This window comes from Podarcis cretensis (assembly GCF_951804945.1).
Source record: "Podarcis cretensis genome assembly, chromosome: 12".
In the NCBI taxonomy this organism is placed as follows: Eukaryota; Metazoa; Chordata; class Lepidosauria; order Squamata; family Lacertidae; genus Podarcis; species Podarcis cretensis.
The window spans coordinates 55,335,470-55,354,375 of record NC_137181.1 but is presented as its reverse complement, the minus strand read 5'-3'; the positions used below and the strand labels follow the sequence as shown (position 1 = coordinate 55,354,375).

The 18,906-nt window shown below is 44.7% G+C and overlaps 1 protein-coding gene and 1 long non-coding RNA gene across 5 annotated transcripts in view; one reads left to right on the top strand and one right to left on the bottom strand.

Annotated features, from left to right (window-relative positions):
• The window catches only part of PDE1C (phosphodiesterase 1C), a 280,403-nt gene that overhangs the window by 109,544 nt on the left and 151,953 nt on the right, over nucleotides 1–18,906 (top strand). The window lies entirely within an intron of this gene.
• LOC307199701 overlaps nucleotides 2,476–18,906 on the bottom strand; it is a 401,509-nt gene continuing 385,078 nt past the window's right edge. Inside the window, exon 3 of the long non-coding RNA XR_013832141.1 lies at nucleotides 2,476–2,949. This is a non-coding gene — a long non-coding RNA (uncharacterized lncRNA). The remainder of the gene's footprint in view (nucleotides 2,950–18,906) is intronic.

Sequence of the window (18,906 nt, the reverse complement as noted above, 5' to 3'; positions counted from 1 at the left end):
CAAAAGGACCCTGTTGTATTCAATTCAATGGCATCATCTTGCAAAGTGATTCTGTAGCCATTACCCTGCTGGGGTGTGTGCGTGTCTATGCAGTATGTGTCACAATAGTGCTGTCCTTCTTTAGATAGTGTCAGGATGAACACCCAAGTGCAAAAGACAGCACACTTAATAAGTACCTGCCCCCCTTTGACTTCTCAAAACCGCCCAGAAAGTACAATTCCCCTCTTTCTTTCAAAACTAGCATGACTGAAATGTGTTTTTTCTTCTTCTTTGTTAATTGTGCTGCTTTTTGGTGGCTTGGATATGGGACTTGGCACTTCGTAAACATAGTCTGCTGGCTGAGCTTCAGGCAATAGGCATTTCACATTTTATTTTATTTTCCTTTCCGATTCCCCCATGAGTAATTTGAAGGCAGAGGCTTTCAATCTCTTACAAGCAAATGGATACACATACGAAAAGACTGGTCCCTCAAAAGATCAAGCAGGATATTCCAGAAGGGCACATAGTTCCGTGCAAATAAATGTCTTCATCCACCAGCAGGGTGGTAATAATTTCATCATCAGATTGTACCTCTGCATTGCAATTGCACAGGAAGTGAAACAGAACACAATGACCGCTCCCCACTTAAAACGGGGGGCGCCCTTTGCGTGGACGCGTGCAGCCCTGGATCTGGAGTGGCCCCATCAGCATAGGCTTTGCCTTCCCTCGGGTGGGATACCTGGAGGTCCCCGCCTACCCCAGTGAGTTGTCCAATCCCACCTGGGGGAAGCGTTGCTAGGGAAACCAGGCCAGGTAGGGGGAGGGATTACCTGCCCACACAATAGAGGGTGGATCTTAATTGTTAATCCTCACTTGGCTCCAGAGCTTCTCCCACCCTACCCACCCTCAGTTAATGCCTTCTTTTGCAGGTTATCTTTTCTTCATAGGTTTTGCAGGTTAACCTGTCTCCACAGGTATGCGGGCGCTGCTACGATAAGGTCGCTGTTAAAGGGCCGGAAAGGAATTTCCCTGCATTGGCAGGTTTCGCCTTTCCCGTAGCAAAACGTCACAACTTGGCGGTATCAGGCCTTGGGCGGAATCCTTTAGTCCATCTTCCTCTTTGCGGCGGCGATACCAGGGTTCCCCGTTAAAGGGGTTTTTGAAGGGAGGCTTTGGCCGTACACCGAAAGGTCATCATTGCTCTCCCCTGCGGCGGCGTAACGGGGGCGGCTATCTCTGCTTGAACATATGTTCTCCAGAGCCGGCCCATCCCCCACACACACACTGGATAACCCTGATGCTCCCTAGGTCCCCGGCTGGGGACTAGGGAGGGAGAACGCCCAATGCCTGAGCCAAGGTCTACCCACATTTGAAATTTAATAAAGTTGTGGCCAATTTAATCCCATAGCGCGTTGTCTAGAGTCGTTATTCCACATGACGGGGGGGACCACTCGGGATCTGGGGACTCCGCCTGTCCACGCAAATGTATACCAAGACACCAATGGCAAAGGGATATTAGCTTAGTAGTAGTAGTATTTTCTTACTGTGATCTTAGTAAAAACTTAGTGCACAAACCAAACCGAGTCTAAACACGATTATTTCAAGCCTGCCTCTAATAGGATCTTAACTCTGTTTTGCCGTGCACCGGTGTAAAATACTTGCATGTATAGCCTAAGAATTGAGTACTATGGTGTCAAGTTTTGAGGATGGCCTGGAGAAGACAATGAAGAGTTGCATATTTGGGGGTTGGGGGTTGGGTATTGCCAAGAAGACATTGGCTAGGATCCAAAGGCCCATGCGCAGAGTTCCATACACAGTGTCCCTCTTTTATGTCACTGTTTCCCAAGGCAGCCCATCACCTACCCTATAAAGTTGCTCTTGAAGGTCAGGGATTCTCCAGAGTAGAATTCAGTGCAAATTGCAAAGAAAAACTGGCAGCTTCGCCTTTGCACCTGTGCTTTTCCTGTCCTCAGGACTATTTGGCCAGGAGGCCAGCACTTATGGGGCCCACTGCCCTTTACAACCCTGCTATGGGAGCCACATGGATCCATCCTATAGCCTGGCTCCAACCGTGTGGAAAGGGACACCTGCATGTGTCTTTCCCACAGTATTGGCAACCTGCCTACAGGGAGGGTAATAATTCTAGGGGAAAGACAACGGGATGGGCCAGGCCTATGTCATTCCAGGCTAGAGCCATGCCATGGAATGAACTCATGGAACGTCCTTCTGGATTACGGCAATGTTCAGTGCAACATATGGCTACGATGCAGTGTCCAGCCAGATGCCTATGGGAAACACACAAGCAGGATATGACCCCGTAGTGGCTCTTGTGGTGAGGCTGTAACACTTAAAAGAGACATGCGCTAAGTGCTTTCGAAGGATTGATTCTAATAGATTTTCCCTCAACAGGGAAATGCACACGGTTGGATTGCGGGGAGCGGGGTGGGGGGTGGGCGGGAAAATCCCTTTAGATTTTGTAAGAAGGACATGCTAGCTTCCTGCCTGTCCCTGCTTACATTTTCTTCTTGGAAAATCATGCTCTTTTCATCCCTTGCGTTTCACATTCATATTGCTGCACGTGTGAACCTCTGCATAGAAAAAGGTTTTGTCAGACGGGCTCTTAGTGAAGAGATCAGGCCTTACGGAGGCGTTTTGCTGCCTTACCAAGATCTTGCCGGAACCCTGAAGCCGCTGCAGCCACTTCCGCTCGCTTCTCTGGCAGTGGCGCTGAGCTCCCTCAGAAGTGCCCCGAGGATTCTGCCACCCGAGGCGGCTGCCTCAATCTACCTCTTGGATGGGCCAACAGTGGACGTGAGCCTTCTCTCTCTAAAAGGACGAGTGGAAGGAAGAGAGGGCAGGGTGCCCATAAAGGTAAAGGTAAAAGGACCCCTGACCATTAGGTCCAGTTGTGGCCGACTCTGGGGCTGCGGCGCTCATCTCGCTTTATTGGCCGAGGGAGCCGGCGTACAGCTTCCGGGTCATGTGGCCAACATGACTAAGCCGCTTCTGGCAAACCAGAGCAGCGCACGGGAACGCCGTTTACCTTCCTGTTGGAGCGGTACCTATTTATCTACTTGCACTCTGACGTGCTTTCGAACTGCTAGGTTGGCAGGAGCAGGGACTGAGCAATGGGAGCTCCCCCCCTCGCGGGGATTCGAACCTCCGACCTTCTGATCGGCAAGCCCTAGGCTCTGTGGTTTAACCCACAGCGCCGTTGTATAAAAGAAGAGTGTTCAACAGGCACAGCTTATCTGGACCAAGGATATGCCAAGCCACATGTGAAAATTCCCTCTGCCACATAACCCTTAGTGGTGTAGAAGCCCTTCCCACTATTGTACTGGATCATGTGACTAACCAGTCAATCAATGTGCAGCAACAGAGGTGGCGGCCCCTGGCTGCTTCTGTGAGCTGGTCAAAAGAAGGGGTTGCTGCCATGCGGCTACTGCCCCCCCCAAACACATTGAACCCCAAAACAGGGCCTGTCCATGTATATGAGGCCAGTGGGGGCATGGAGCAGGGGAGAGGCAAAAGGATGAACACACTGACTCCATCCTCTACTGCAATGCGCAGCCTCTGGACCCTGTCTCGGAAGAGTACAGCTGCTGTTTTATCAGGTGGGAGCTTGTCAGAATGTACATGCAACAAGGAAGATAAGGAGGGTTCCTTTTCACAAGCAGTAAGTACACAGTAGTGAGTTATTGCTTGGTCAGTGGTTGACTGCAATCAGTTTCTGATCACAGAAATAAACACAGATTCTTCAACCCCAATCCATCTCCCGGACATCGAACAATCGCATTCTTCTGCCAAAACTCTATCATCATTAGTGGTGCCATATGTGGAGAGCAGGAAGCAAAAACAGCACCAAGGCCAGACGTGCCTGGAGGACAAAGAGCAAATTGAGCCAGGCATTCGCTGATGACTCAAGCAGCGAGACATTTCAGTGAATGAGCAAGCGCAGCTCCTCTATTTATGCCACCCGTGCTCAGAGACGGGCTGGTGTGCGAGAGGCAGTCTTTGCTGGCTTTCAAAATGTGTAGATCGCCTTCCTCTCAGGGTACTCAAGGCGGTGTGTGAGTGTGTGTAGTTCAGTGTGATGCAATTTATGGGAAAGGCTGGGCAAGAGAATACATGGCGAGAACATAGAAGCTACCTTATAACAATTCAGATCCATTGGCCCATCTCAACACAATGACTGGTTTGGGCCTTCAGGGTTTCAGACAGAAGTGTTTCCCAATCCTTGTTTGGTTTAGCTCGCCCGCGGAAACAACTCCGAGGTTATTAAGAAGAAAAATGATAACAACAAGAAGACTGGAAGATGTGATTTGTGAGCATCAAAAGCAGCAGAAATATGAGATGACTGGACCCTCACTGAGCTCGAAACATGGAAACCCCCAACAAAATTTAAAATTTGGCAAAATATTTGGAATATATAATATGTATTGGTATAATTTGGAATAATAAATGTGATATGATTGGATTGTTAAATGGAAAACTTAATAAAAATTATTATAAAAAAAAGAAGTGTTTCCCAATCCTAGTTGGAAATGCCAGAGACAGGCTTTCCCAGCCAGATAAATGGGTTTTTAACACAGGTGCCCACTTGATAAGGTTTTATTTTAAATGTATTCGTTGTATTTGTGTTTTTAATTATGTAAATCACAGTCGTTTAAAATGAAATGTGATTAAACGTAATAATAGAATCTGGGGCCCTTCAAGCGGGCCATAAATTCTCTGGGAAATAGCACACATAGGACATTAAAGAAACATTCTGAAATAATGCTGCTGTTTCCATTCTTAATCTCCCTCCCAGTTTTCAGGCTATTGATAGTAGAAGAGCATAGGCTTAATTTTTGCAAGTGAGATACAGTAAACATAGAGTAATGACCTCTGGAGCTTTGTGTGTGTCTGCATGATAATCAGCATAATATTAACACGGTAACTAACTGTTCCTTCCTGGAAATTAACATAAGGTTATGAAATTTCAGCAATTCTGGAACAGAAGTCCCTTGTGAGAATTCTACCATTCCTCTTGTGTTGCAAAGCATCTGGGCATCTCATAGATCTTTATATAGTGGTGATGTGTGAACATTTTACCACTTTCCTGTATAGATATTCAGTGGATTGATTTTTCGCAACTCAGAAAGATACATCATGGTACCCTTGGGTACAACAAAATAGTTTTAAAAGCCCCCAGGTCCTGGATCCTAAACAATTGCATCAGCATGTTGGCTCATAGCGCCAGTGTTACATCATGGTTTAATACTGGTAAATCACTTAGTTTTCCCATTAGGATCTTTAAGATGAGAGTTTTTTCTCTTTTTAGTGAAGAGTGCCACATATCACTAGAAAGAACCCTCCCCCCCTTAGCTGAAGGGACTGATTTTTATAAGTCATCTGTCCCTGGACTGTTCTCCATGTCTCGTAAAGCACTTTCCTTATTTTGCCTTTGTGGGATCTGTTGGAGAGAACTTTTAAAATTAGTTTCTTTATATAGGATTTATACCTCATCTTTTTCATACCCAGTGGCTGAGACTGCTCATACCGTTCAAGTAACAAAATACGATAAAAATTAAAAAAAGAGCAGGAAGAAAGAAAAGCATGGCATCCAGATGAGAGCTAAAAACAGGGAACTTACCATAAAGTAACAGGGCAGAAATCTGACAATTCCATCATCTCAAGGCCTGCTGAAACAAAAACATCTTGGACTACAAAAGACCATCAGCCTGGGAGCTAGCTAGGTGTCCAAGGGAAGGGAGCTCCAGAACCTATGAGGGTCAAAATACATATTACACTTAATACTTAGCATGCAGGTATGTTTCTTGGAGGGACGCAGGTGGCGCTGTGGGTTAAACCACAGAGCCTAGGGCTTGCCGATTAGAAGGTTGGTGGTTCGAATCCCTGCGACAGGGTGAGCTCCCGTTGCTCGGTCCCTGCTCCTGCCAACCTAGTAGTTCGAAAGCACGTCAAAGTGCAAGTAGATAAATAGGTACCGCTCTGGTGGGAAGGTAAATGGCATTTCCGTGCGCTGCTCTGGTTCCCCAGAAGCGGCTTAGTCATGCTGGCCACATGACCTGGAAGCTGTACGCCGGCTCCCTTGGCCAATAAAGCAGGATGAGTGCTGCAACCCCAGAGTTGGTCACGACTGGACCTAATGGTCAGGGGTCCCTTTACCTTCACCTATGTTTCTTGGATGAATCCCTAGCCGGAATTAAGATTGCCGGAAGAAATATCAACAACCTCAGATATGCAGATGACACAACCTTGATGGCAGAAAGTGAGGAGGAATTAAAGAACCTTTTATTGAGGGTGAAAGAGGAGAGTGCAAAATATGGTCTGAAGCTCAACATCAAAAAAACGAAGATCATGGCTACTGGTCCCATCACCTCCTGGCAAATAGAAGGGGAAGAAATGGAGGCAGTGAGAGATTTTACTTTCTTGGGCTCCATGATCACTGCAGATGGTGACAGCAGCCACGAAATTAAAAGACGCCTGCTTCTTGGGAGAAGGGCAATGACAGGCCTAGACAGCATCTTGCCAACAAAGGTCCGTATAGTTAAATCTATGGTTTTCCCAGTAGTGATGTATGGAAGTGAGAGGTGGACCATAAAGAAGGCTGATCGCCGAAGAATTGATGCTTTTGAATTATGGCGCTGGAGGACACTCTTGAGAGCCCCATGGACTGCAAGGAAATTCTGAAGGAAATCAGCCCTGAGTGCTCACTGGAAGGACAGATTGTGAAGCTGAGGCTCCAGTACTTTGGCCACCTCATGAGAAGAGAAGACTCCCTGGAGAAGACCCTGATGTTGGGAAAGATGGAGGGCACAAGGAGAAGGGGGCGACAGGGGACGAGATGGTGGGACAGTGTTCTCGAAGCTACCAGTATGAGTTTGACCAAGCTGCGGGGGGCAGTGGAGGACAGGAGTGCCTGGCGTTCTCTGGTCCATGGGGTCACGAAGAGTCGGACACGACTAAACGACTAAACAACAACAACAAATGTTTCTTGGAAGAGGGAGGCATGTGAACACAGACTCAGCCCGCCAGAGCGGGAGTGAGGGCCCTGTCTTCTAGCCTGCCAGGGAAATTGATAAACTCTCCTTCCTCTGGCAGTGAACGAGGGGATAATTCCGCTTTCAAGTTTGTGGCAGTTAGCATAAAGGAGGCCAGAAAATCAGGAAAATAATCAAAAAGCTGCTGAATGCTTTTTTCTTTCCATTGATAGGGTTCCGACTTTACATTAGCCGTTTAAAATGGTAACACTTCTGTGCATGTGTAATTAAAAGCTAAAGATTGCCTTTCAGCTGGCTGAAGATCTTTTGTGAAAGCTCGATGTGTTTTGCACGTTGAACCTATTGCAGGAGAAGTAAGCACTGCGGAGCTCACTGGAGCTTAGTCCCAGGAAACTTTATAGGCATGCTGATACTAATAAATTGACTTTTTAACTACATGCTTCTGCTACTTGTGTGTGTGATAATATTTCACAACAGCTGCGTGCATTTTTTGGACTCTCCTGGAGGTCATGGCTAAGTGGGCTGTCATGAGGAGCTCCTGCTTTTAAAAATCTAACACTACGTTGCTGCTTGTTTTTCTTTTAACAACCATAGCAGCCCTGTAGGGCAGCCTTGTGTCCTATTTTACAGAGGGCAGTCCTCCATTTGAAGGGCACCTGCTCACAGTCTTCTCCACGATGTGGAGCTTATTTATATTAAAATGAGAGCAATTATTTCTAAGTGGGCACCTAGACGTACAAATGAGTGTGTGCATTTTAAAATACAAGTGTAACTAGATGCCCTGCAGTCATGAGGGGTAGTTAGTGATGAGAAGGACTTTTGAAGGACTGGGGAGAAGGACTTTTGGCAGCAACTGGGATGCTATGCCTGTTGAACACTCTTCTTTTATACAATGGTGCTGTGGGTTAAACCACAGAGCCTAGGACTTGCCAGTCAAAAGGTTGGCGGTTTGATTTCCAGAGCTGCAGAAGAGAGTCCCCGCGCCGTGCTGTGCCGCTTAAGCACAGAGTGTGGGGAATCGTCGAGTGGGCGGCTCGGTTCGGAGGCGGCTTGTGGGCCGATTAAATGGCCTCCATGGGCTGCTTCTGGCGCATGGGCCTTAGGTTCCCGACCCCTGCATTAATGTCTTTCTGTGTGCGGAGCAGGAAACACATATGCTCTGTTAGCCTCTGTTTTTCAACCTGAGGCTCAGTAGACTGATTTTCTGATTAGTCAGTTTATATTGACAGTAGTACATATACCGTAATTAATTAAGGATAGTTTTCCAGAAATGAATTCATGTGGCTCTGACTTCTGATAGTTATTTTTTTTATAAATACATCTACCATGCATAGTTCAGCATCTACATGACACCTTTTGATGTGAGAAACACTTGCATAATTTTTATTTTATTTTTTTACAGTGGGCATCTATGTTCAGTTACTATTTATGTTCAACTTGGCATGTACAGCATATAAATTATGGGGAAAGATTCTTTATGTTCTTTTCCTGGTAGCTGGATATAAAACTGCCCAGCTGCTTCTTTTATGTCTGCTTTGGGCAAACTCTATTTATTTCCAAAGAGAATTCTCTCATGAGGACTGACAAACTTACAAGGCTGTAAAAACTGTGTTCTGTAGACCATGCTGAGTGTATGTTCACAGTTCCTTGCCGCTACTCTTGACTGAGATGAGGCCTGAAAACTGTCCATTTCCCAAAGTGGAGAAAGGCTTACGGTTCACACCTTTCCTACTTGGGATTTTCAAATCCTCTTTCACAAATACTGCTTAATAGGTTCCCAGGCCAGCAGCAGAAAATGTGCTCTACCACACCAAACACTTTAGGATGGAATTAACCACAGTGCTGAGTAAGAGACCGGGGCGAGGAGGCTGTAGCCAAGCAGGGACCTCTGATGTTTTACAGTTTTCTCAGCACAGAATGTGCCCCCCCCCCAATGCGCTGAACTACTTTAAAACTGCTTTCACTTCTGAAAATAGTGACTACGCACCCGTCGGAGGATGAGAAGCAGAATGCCAACAGCCCAGACAGCAGAAGAAGTGAAATGCAGAAAACCCTAAGGGAAGAATGTGGTTTACAGAGGTGGAGTTAATGGGGACAAGCAAGTTTTCTTGGATCTCCCATTGGTAAAACCTATTTGGTGTTTTGCAACTTTCTGACTAGTTGCAAGACCTTAGTCAGACCTAGCAGAGTAAACGCAGAATCCACAGAAGCAATTGGCGACTTGGCTGCAGACAGGATAGACGAAGCAGGAACCAGGAACTTGTAGTTAGGTGTTTATTATATACAGTGGACTATTTACAGGAACAGAACACGGATATTTTGCTAGCTCTCTCTGACATGACTCACAGCTCCTACACTGACACAGAACTCTGAAGTCACGAACACTGAACCACTGAACTCTGAACTAACACATTCCAGTTAGTAGGCCATTAATTATCACTCGCTTGAGAGAGCTTGACCAATCAGGGGGCGGTCTCCATGTCTCTGTTATCACCAGGCAGACTTACTCCTTCAGATTGCCTTCTGGCTGTCTGCCAAACCTTAATTGACTCTGTGTGAGTAGCTGCACGTACACAGTTTCCCAACAGCACAAACCATCATTGCCATAGGAACACAACAGGGATTTTGAAGTCAGAGGACACCTCAACATGCAGGGCAGGGTGCAGGTATATGATGGCTTTAATGTCAAAGATTCCAGGTGCGTTCGGGCATTCAAATAAAGACAGGGAACAAACTGTGTGAGTCACAATTGCTAACCACCTGGAAAAACTGCTCCGTTTAGCTCAATATTATACACGCGACTGGTGTCTTTCCAAGTTTTGAGGCAGGAGTCTTCACCAGGAATACCTGACGCCAGCAGGGATTGGATCTGGGGCATTTTGCATGCGACCATGCACCCCATCGCCGAGTCGTGGTCTGGACTCAAACTCCCAGCAGGCCATGCCAGCATGGCCAATAGTGAGGGATGGTGGGAGCAGGAGTTCTGCAACATCCGAAGCGCCAAAGTTAATGTTGGCATGAAGGCTGGGCATGCAGAAGGTGGGGCCAACCTGTCTGGGGTTAGCACACATGTCCCCATGTAGTCTGTGGCCTCTGGCATTTGGCTGAATGTCTGAAAACAGCTCCAGCTGCTTCAGGCATTATTTTGTTCTGGCACCAGAAAGCCATACATCTGATGGAAGGAGAAGGTGGCAATACCCTGCTTCCTTATGTGCCACTGGGAACAGAGAGGCCAGAGCTAAGGGTTGAATGGCCCATCCTATGGAGCCAACCATAAGACCGTCAGACTAGCCTCTCCCCTGCCTTTGGGATCTAATAATAATCTCTAACAGGTGGTTCAAAAAGTTGTTTTTCCAGGACATTTTGCCAACTGCATTTCCTACCAATTTCTGTTCTGTCGTTATGCATGACTCCCTTTCCACCAAACCTCTGAGCTGCGGGTAGTGAATGGTAATATTAATATAATAATAATTTATTATTTATACCCCGCCCACCTGGCTGGGTTTCCCCAGCCACTCTGGGCAGCTCCCAGAATAATAATAGTAATAATAGTAATAATAATAGTAATAATAATAATAATAATAATAATAATAATAATAATAATAATAATGCGATAAAACATCAAACATTAAAAAGCTCCCTAAACAGGGCTGCCTTCAGATGTCTTCTAAAAGTCAGATATAGTGGATGCTCAGGTTGCGAACGTGATCCATGCGAGGTGCACGTTCGCAGCCCGCAGCGTTCGCAACCCGCGTCTGCGCACATGCAGGTTGCGACTTAGCGCTTCTGTGCATGCGTGACTGCCGAAACCCGGAAGTAACCCGTTCTGGTACTTCCGGGTTTCGGCATTTCCACAACCCGAAAAAACGCAACCTGAAGGAGCTGTAACGTGAGGTATGACTGTAGTTGTTTATTTCCTTGACATCTGATGGGAGGGCGTTCCACAGGGCGGGTGCCACTACTGGGAAGGTCCTCTGCCTTGTTCCCTGTAACCTCGCTTCTCGCATTGAGGGAACCGCCAGAAGGCCCTTGGCGCTGGACCTCAGTGTCCGGGCAGAACGATGGGCATGGAGACGCTCCTTCAGGTATACTGGACCAAGGCTGGTGGGGGGTAGCTGTCCTGTAACAAAGCCAAAGGGTTAGGATTTTGAATATTTTATCCCTACAAGCACTGTTTCTGTGGTGCTCTTGCTTGTGAGTTGTTACGGGATTTCACTTTTGGCAAGATGCTTATGTAAACAGCAGGAGTGAAGGCTGGAAGCAGAACAAGCTGATCCCACACAAGTGACCTCCGGGTTAACAATCTCACCCCAGCATAGCTTAGTTTTGTCATTTGGGTCATCCACCCAATCAAGAGGGGATTTTTTTTTTTTGCTAATGCCAATGTGTGGCAGAAAAGCAGTAGAATGGTTGTTTTGTGTGGGCTCAAAATGGTAGGTTATCCTTTTTTAAAAAAAATAATATTTATTAACAATTTAAACACTACAAAAAATAAGAACAATACAATACAACACAACACAAAAACACTACACAACACCAACACATTTAAACTAACAAAAAACAACAAAAAACCAATTTAAAACACATCAAATAATTTCAGTATCTTATCTTTCATTCACTTATTTCCGCGACCTCCTCACACCTCCCTTTTCGTATTCCACTTCTGTTAATTGTTTCAGCAATTCCTTTCCATCTTCCTCTGTTTTCTATCCTATAATTATCTTAACACATTCTAACCTTATTTTTTCCTTTAATATTCTATTAATCTGTTTATACTTAATTCCTTATAACATTTCTACTAAAGCCATATAACTTCATTCCAACATTTTTCTAACATTCATTAATTTTACAGTGTTTCCGTAAATAATCTTTAAACTTTTTCCAGTCTTCTTCCACCGACTCTTCTCCCTGGTCTCGGATTCTGCCAGTCATTTCCGCCATTTCCATATAGTCCATCAACTTCATCTGTCATTCTTCCCGGGTGGGTATGCAAAGCCCTTTTCAAAGTGCTTTGCACGGAGCTTCTGGAGCTCTGAGAATCAGCTGATTGTCATATCTTCTCCAGAAGCCCCATTCAAAGCACTGCACAAAACAATAACAATAATAATCATAATTTATTACTTATATCTCGCCCATCTAGCTGGGCCTCCCCAGTACACTGGGCGGCTCCCAATAGAATATTAAAAACATCAAACATTAACAACTTCCCTAAACAGGACTGCCTTCAGATGTCTTCTAAAAGTCAGATAGTTGCTTATTTCCTTGACATCTGATGGGAGGGCATTCCACAGGGCGGGTGCCACTACCAAGAAGGTCCTCTGCCTGGTTCCCTGTAACCTCACTTCTCACAGTGAGAGAACCGCCAGAAGGCTCTCAGAGCTAGACCTCAGTGCTGAACTATGGTGCTTTGAGAGGCCTCCTGAAGACCCTTGCAGGCAGCAAAGTCATGTGACAAGCATTATGACGTGAGATGATTGACAGGTCCCAGCTGTCCAATTTGGTCCACAAGAGGTAAAGGAGATGAAAACCTGCCTAGAAAGGTTTCTCGCCCCTGATTTAGATGCATTTCAACCTGGTTTCCTGCCTGTATGAATAAAGTTTTCCAGAACCTTCTCAGGGGTGGTTTCACATTTATTGAACCCCTTCTCTCAGGAAAAACAACTGATTCCCTCCTTTAGGTAGACCTTTCTTTTTCTGACTACTTGTTGTCTGAGGGGTCAGTTTGGACCGTTACTGTTTCTTAGTGGTCATCTCCTTAGCCCATTGGCTAGCTGGAACAGACAGCATATTTGTATTGCTTTCTCCTAATATTATTGTGTTATTTATTATTTTCGTATGCTTTAAACTGTTTTGATTAGCTCCTGCATGCTGCATTGGAAAAATACAGTCTTTTGCAAGGCAGCTAACAAATTTATTAAAGGTATAAATGCATGTGTAAGTATCGCACACCTTTTTTTTTTTTTTGCCAATTTAGTCGAGCTAAAATGTGTGTAAGAATGATTTTCCCTGCTGCCATCCTCTCCATTCTAGATAATAAAGCATTTAAAAAGCATAGCTAGTCCCCCCTCCCCCTCAGCATTGCATAGGAAGAGGAAAGAAACTGGTTTTAATCTTCTTGCCTGCCTGTGGGATTAGAGTGCTAAATTGCTCGATTCATAATGGCTCTTACTCCATCCCTAGCATACTCTCAATGCAGCTGAAAAGGAAATGACAAATGGGGTCTCTTGATGGAAACATCTGACCACCTTTCTTTCCTAGCCCATATTCTCCCTTGAACCGCTATGTGGCCTCTTGCTTTTTCACACAGCGGATGAGCACAAATAATATATGCCACAAACAGTGGTGGCTCCTGAAATATTGGCCAAGCCGAGTTTTCAGTCTCCTTAAAGCATTCCCTCTGTTTTCCTTTACTTACTCAAGGAAGTCCCTTAAATTCTGCAAATATTTGAGCTTTCCACTGCAAATGCTTATTTAGGACCCAGCCAGGTTTTGTAGGAATGGCAATCGGGCTCTTAATTGCTTTTAGCATAGGAAAACAGAGGGAATGCTTTTGTTGCCTGAAGGTAATTTGCTGAGTGTGTGCCCCTGTAGCATCTGATATAAGCAAGCATTTGTGAGTTCCACAATCCACTTTCTTCTTTCAGAACAAGACGGTACTGCAAATACTGGTAGTCTCTGCATCCTCTTTTTCAGTGATCTGTCATGATGTGATGGGGGGGGGGGCGCGGCAGTGGCGGGGGGAAGAGAACCCCCTGAAAGGGTGACTAACACAGTAGGCCTTGTCCCCTAGGTATTTTAGCTGGCACCAGGGAGTGGAGGTTTTCAAAGGTCCTCAGAAAGCCCTGCTTTGTCTGGAGATCTGTAAATTATTCAATTTTTAAGTTAAAAAATATATAAATATGCTAATTCTTTTCCAGAGGTGTGAGAGCTGCTACTTCTTTCTCTGTCTCCACTCCCCGCCTTCCTAAATCTCTCTGGAGAATTTGGCTGTATAACAGAGTCAATGTGCAAATGCTTTCAGTTGCAGCCATTTTAACCAGTTCTAAGAATCACATCTATGATCTGAATGAATAGAGCAAGGGATATTTTGTCTATGAATTCAATGACAGAAGACTCGACTGTGTTGGCCAATGTGACTCGCACATTTCTGTCGATCTCTGAGATGCAAAAAAGGAGTGAAACTCTTGTAAATTCACTTTAAAGCCATTTTGCATCTTGTTGTGGCAATAAAATCTGTGCCTCGGTTAACAACAGGCACACAAGTTGTGGCTTCAGATTCAGTCTGGCAAAGTTTATTCATACAGACAGTTTAAAAAGCAACATGTGCAATAATCTATAGCCAGATCCTATGCAGATTTAGTTGGAAGTAAAATCCACTGAGCTTAGTTGCACTTATTCCCAAGTAAATGTATATTGGATAGTAGCCTTAAAGCCTGATCTTTTGCATATTTACAGTGGTACCTCAGGTTACAGACGCTTCAGGTTACAGACGCTTCAGGTTACAGACTCCGCTAACCCAGAAATAGTACCTCGGGTTAAGAACTTTGCTTCAGGATGGGAACAGAAATCGTGCTCCGGCGGCAGTGGAAGGCCCCGTTAGCTAAAGTGGTGCTTCAGGTTAAGAACAGTTTCAGGTTAAGAACGGACGCCCAGAACGAATTAAGTTCTTAACCTGAGGTACCACTGTATATAGAAATAAATTCAACCAACTTCAATGAAAGTAAAAATGCAAAGGATTTCTACCTAATTATTGGCAAATTCCACTGAAATTAGTGAACATGTTTTGGATTGGGGTGTAAATTAAATTTATTCAGTGGTTTATTGATCAGGAGCATTTATAATTTGTTCTTTATCACACTAAATTCCAGGGCACCATGTAAACAATCTAAGCAAGCCCAGAAAATACAAGGCTTACCAGATGAAAAAAATCACATATTTACAAACATAACAAAAGTGCTCATAAACAATAAAGCATCAAAAGGTTCACAACCGAATAAAATAATTTCCACATACATCGTAATAAGATCTAAAATAAAGACACAAACAAGAGTCTGCTCAGCAGCCTCAGCTTTTGTAGTTGGAGTCAGTCCAGGCCTTGCCCTCCCAGGCGAAGTGTGAAAAGGCTTGCAAAGCAGGGAACAGGTCTTTCAAGACTCGCCGCCATATTGTTCTGAAAAGTGCAAATTGGAAAAGTTTATTTCAACTCCTTCTGATTTAGACAGATGAGGGATATATCCTCAGGCCGACATTTCCCTTTTAAGGCAGACCCCATAACCTCAGTGAGCCTGGATCCTGTGGCTGGTGGCTCAGACCGTCAGTTGAAGAAGTAACGGAGGAAGTCGGAAGTATGCATTATGAATCAATCAAAAAAATGATATGTCAGCCAAAGTTAATTAAAAAGCCCAAGATCCTGGAAGGTGAAGGAATGATAAACTTCACCTCAGTCCATCATGCAGTTTATTATTCAGTCATGTAATTTTATGTCAACTTAAATCCATGCTGGCAAGAAAAGACGAGGCAGAACAGTCTTGTTTAGCACTTCACTATTGACTAGAAAATAATGGGCATCATCTCCTCAAAAGCAAGCCTAATAAAAAGCATCTAACTTCTTTGCTTGTGGCAAACATGAATCATACCCACCGCCTATCCAACAGCTATGATGTCTTTTCCAAGCTTAACATAAGTAAAACAGGCTCTTTCCATCCGTGTGCCACCCAGGAAATATTTATATTGAAGCTTGGAATATATAGAGGCTTACCATAAATAAAATAGCAAAAGTAATGAAAACATGGTTGACCATAATGAACCTTGGCAAAGCACTGGGCTCCTCCTGGCCCTGCCCAACCTGCTCGCCTCGCACCACGAAAAATGGGAAAGGCATCTTTGCACTTGTTCCTGCGTGTGGCCCCTGCTTCGGCTTGCTGAACAGTAATCCCACTGTTTCAGCCTCTGTTCCAGAGTTGGGAAAAGGGTCTGGCACAAACACGAGATTTATAATTCTGCGTCATGCCAGCTGTCAAGTAGCAGACAGGCGGGTGGCAGCGGCGGGGGGTGGGGGTGGGCGCAACAATAACAAACAAGAGTCTGATAGGTTTACCAGGGCTTAGAGCAAGATGCGGATTTGCTTCTGCGACTTTGAAAGCAGTTGCGGCCTGGCCAGATGCAATTCCAAACCTTTGGATCTTTCCCCAATATTCAGCCCGGATGGCGGCGACTCCTCCTGTTTTTGTAGCTACCACCACAAACAAATTGAAACCGGGCAACTGTCCATGGGGCTCCGCAAAAGTTTCCATGTGTCAACGAATGCAGCACAGGGGCTCTGACTGAGCCATGAAACCCACACCCTTTCATCCCCCTCAACCTCCTCCCCACCCATTTAATAGCCTTGTTCTTGAAGCAGGAGTGGGATGAAAGCAAAAGATGCTTTCTTGACTTTGAGCAAAACAACATGTGCTGTCACGGCTTGTTCTGCTGATTGTCCTTATTCCCAAATGAGAGGCGGGGGAATTTGCCTTCCTCCCCCATGACAAAAGGTGCTTTCGTAGGTTTCGTTTTTCCTAGGCAGGTCAGGAGGATGCAACTAAACAATGTAAAGGAAACACGTATGCACCCTCTGTGCTAAAAATGTAGTGAGATCAAGGATGCCGATTCGTATCAGCGATGGGTTTTTGGTCTTGCCATGCAATGTGTTGCACATTTGTCGGGATTTAAAGAGGGGGGAAAGTCATTTCCACCTCTCTGTTCATTCCTTAAGAAGCTTTGCAGTTTGCCTGTTGAAGGAGAAGCTGTAATTAAAGTGGGCGCAGTAGGGGTGAGAATTTGCAGGGAGAGGATGATCCACATGTTCCATCACTGCAAAACAGATCTAACAGATAGCTACTCGAAAACACCGGATCATATTTTTAATCTAAGTGTGAACAAATATTTCTTCAAACAGCAACTGGTGAAGATGTGCACAATAGTTACATAGGGTGAGTTATTCTGTGGGGATTAGAAAACACGAAGGAGAATTATCTCAGCCCTTAGTTTTTGTGATTTTCTTCCGTTTTTAATCAAAACCCCACAGCGATTTGATTAATAGCGTGTGTGGAATGCAGACAAATGTGCATTCTTTATCAATAAACAGGAGTAGGGGTGCAGGGGAAATTTGATTTGGTGCATATTTAAAGCTAAATCTATCAAATTCACACTTTCAAAAACAATATGAAAATTGAAACGCAGCCATCCTTTGAAGTTCATGCTTATTCCTCCCCTAAATGAATAACTGTAGTTGAAATATCAACAGCAAAGGACTTTGAATACTCAAAAGTGCTACAGAAATGATAAACACTAATTGCAGTTGTGGTTTGTTGTTGTTTGTTTAAAAAAACTATTTCTCTTTTTCTGTTAGGCCTAGGTAGGTGGCAAGCTCCTGAAAATCGCCCAAATTTAAAAAACACAACCTCATATCAGTAAAATAAATAAATAAAATGAACACACCTCCAGTTCTCTAACTGCTTCCAGTCGTACAGAAGCTGGAATATACTGGCAATCAGTTGCAATTTGTTTATTAATAAAGGCAGTAATACTGTTTAGTTTATGCACCATTAATTTTACTGTAATGGCAACAGCATTAGTAGAAAATGCATGGGGTATTGATTTTGCATATTGAGCTGCCTGGCAGAGAAGATTTCAATTTATTTAAATGACCCCATTAGTCTGCAGGGAGTTTAGCTCTTGACATAGGTGACTGTAAAAATAAGAGTTAATAATCAATGGAGTAAAATAATGGCATTACAAATATTATATTCCTGTTCCTCATGCTTCCACCGCCATTGGTCCAGATCCAAAGGTCTGTGCAACGTACTCTGATTGGCACAGTGTAGGTTCTCCGGTCCCTGTACTGGAAGCAGCCCGATCCCATGCTAACCTAGATAAACCACTTCCTGCCCCCAAATTCATATATATATACAGCTGACATAGCTTCTGGGCAAGCAACTGTTTGACACAGCAGCAGTTGACAAGGCAGAGTCTGGCTTCCTTCTCATGAGCATCCCTGCTGCTTACCAGGAGGCAAGGGGTGAGGGGCGGGGAGGTCAGTGTGGTATGGGGATGGTGGCAGGAGCGTTGGGTCACTTCTGCTGCCGTGCTTGCACTGCACTGAGCTCCTTGAGCATCTCCCCTCTCCCTCTTAGCAAGAGTCTATGACACCACCAACACCCTGCTGCTGGTCAAACATGGAAATAATAACTAGAAAATTATTATTATTATTCAGTATACCCGAAGCAGCGTCTCCATCCCCATCATTCTGTCTGGACACTGAGGTCCAGCTCCGAGAGCCTTCTGGCGGTTCCCTTGCTGCGGGAAGCCAAGTTACAGGGAACCAGGCAGAGGGCCTTCTCGGTAGTGGCACCTGCCCTGTGGAACACCCTCCCACCAGATGTCAAAGAGAAAAACAACTACCAAACTTTTAGAAGACATCTGAAGACATCTGTTTATGGAAGCTTTTAATGTTTAATAGGTTATTGTATTTTAATGTTCTGTTGGAAGCCGCACAGAGTGGCTGATGGGTGGGGTATAAATAAATATAATAATAATAATAATAATAATAATAATAATAATAATAATAATAATAATTTACTTATAACCCACCCATCTGGCTGGGTTTCCCCGGCCAGTCTGGGTGGCTTCCAACAGGAGATTAAAAATACATTAAAACATCAGTAATTTTTTTAAAATTAAGAACTTCCCTAGACAGGGCTGCCTTCAGATGTCTTCTAAATGTCAAATAGTTCCTTTGACATCTGGTGGGAGGGCATTCCACAGGGCAGGAGCCACTACCAAGAAGGCCCTCTGCCTGGTTCCCTGTAACTTCGCTTCTCGCAATGAGGGAACTGCCAGATGGCACTTGGCCCTAGACTTCAGTGGAGATGCTCCTTCA